The sequence below is a fragment of the Myotis davidii genome, unplaced genomic scaffold (assembly GCF_000327345.1).
Source record: "Myotis davidii unplaced genomic scaffold, ASM32734v1 scaffold208, whole genome shotgun sequence".
Taxonomy (NCBI): domain Eukaryota; kingdom Metazoa; phylum Chordata; class Mammalia; order Chiroptera; family Vespertilionidae; genus Myotis; species Myotis davidii.
Window position 1 is genome coordinate 149,175 of NW_006299706.1, and position 1,355 is coordinate 150,529.

General features: G+C 62.4%; 2 protein-coding genes across 6 annotated transcripts in view; one reads left to right on the forward strand and one right to left on the reverse strand.

Moving 5' to 3' along the window:
- Positions 1-1,355, reverse strand: part of S100A13 (S100 calcium binding protein A13) — an 11,815-nt gene extending 10,460 nt beyond the window's left edge. For 2 of the 4 annotated variants that reach the window (XM_015571779.1, XM_015571778.1), the window contains exon 1: positions 1,291-1,355. The gene's annotated coding sequence lies outside the window, so the exon portion shown is untranslated. The remainder of the gene's footprint in view (positions 1-1,290) is intronic. The other 2 variants (XM_006775607.2, XM_006775608.2) reach the window with 1 other exon arrangement.
- The window catches only part of S100A1 (S100 calcium binding protein A1), a 5,132-nt gene continuing 3,965 nt past the window's right edge, over positions 189-1,355 (forward strand). Inside the window, exon 1 of one of the 2 annotated variants that reach the window (XM_015571780.1) lies at positions 189-318. The gene's annotated coding sequence lies outside the window, so the exon portion shown is untranslated. The remainder of the gene's footprint in view (positions 319-1,355) is intronic. The other variant, XM_006775606.2, reaches the window with a different exon arrangement.

Consider the following 1,355-nt stretch of genomic DNA (forward strand, 5'->3'; position numbering starts at 1 on the left):
CTCAGTGTCCTTCTCAGGACCTTTCCCACTCCCATTCCTCCTAGGCTCTGCCTTGGGGCCCAGCAGTGGGGGAGAGGCGACCAAGCCTGGAAAAGAAGACATAGGGCAGCTTGTTCCAGCCCAGAAGACAGAGGGCACCTCTGTCCACTCCTGGCCCCTTGCCCCACTGGGTGTCTATCTGTGAAGGGGTGGAGCCGATGGAGGGGGGTCAGTGGGGAAGGAGGACTGAAGACAGGTCTCCCCACACAGCTCCAGGAGCCACAGTCGCAGCCTTGTCCGTCTGTCTGGAACCTGCTCCCGCCTCAGGCCCAGCTGACAGTAAGTACCCTGCCCGCTCCAACCCTGGCCAGCTGGGGGGAAGGGACCTCATTCGGGCTCCAAGAGTTTGGGGACGGTGGCCTTGTGGTGCAGGGAGGGTCTGTGGGGAGTTCGGATGATAGCAGTTTGGGAATCGGGGGAGTCAGGGTTTGGAGGGTCGTGAGAGGAGGCAAATGAAGGGCAGAGGGATATCTAGGAAGTAGGTGAGTGGGTGAGGCAGCCAGTGGGGAGCCCAGCCACTGAGTTTCCAGGAGAGCGGGCCCTCCAACCAGGGAGCCCTCAAGTGCCCTCCCAAGGCTCCCTCCATCTCCCAGCTGCTGGGGAGGGGCCCCACCCTGGGCTCACTTCCAGTGAGATTAGAACGAGAGCAGATAGAAAAGCTGCTCCGCCACCCCTGCCCAGCCAGCTGCGACCCAGGGCAGCCTGAGAGAGGCAGGGCATAAACCGAGAGATATCGGGAAGAGGGGGCGCGAGGGAACTACACCCACTCCCAGTTCTCCCTGCGTGTCACCTCCCGTCTCCTCCGCTTTCTCTGCCCAGACCTCCAGACTCCTCTCTCCCCCAATTCTTTTCTCTTTGTTTTCCCAGGTGCCCCCTCCCTGTCAGGGTCCTCTCTGAACAGCCCCTACATGAAATGCCTGGCTGCTCTGCGGCCGGAGAGCTCTAGGTGCCCCTCCGGGCTGGGGCCTGTAACTGAGCCTCCAGCACTCCTCCCTCACACGCCCCTTATCCCCTCCATCAGCCAGGCTTGGGTTCCATCTCCCCCAGGTCTCTGTGACAACCGCTTCTCATGTCCAGAGTTCAGGTGACACTCACAAGGGCCCCATTGAAGAGCAGGGATGTCATTTGATCAGGGCCTATTGTCCAGCCCCTCAGGCCCGGGGCAGGATGGGGACATCGGGGCGGGGCCGGGGAACCCAGGGAGGAAAAGGCTCCTCGGGCTCCCTCCCGAGTTCGGGGGACACAACTCACCGGGGCGAGTCGCGCAGATGGGGTGCAGTGCGGGCGAGCAGCGGAGCTGAGGTTTATAAGCGCTC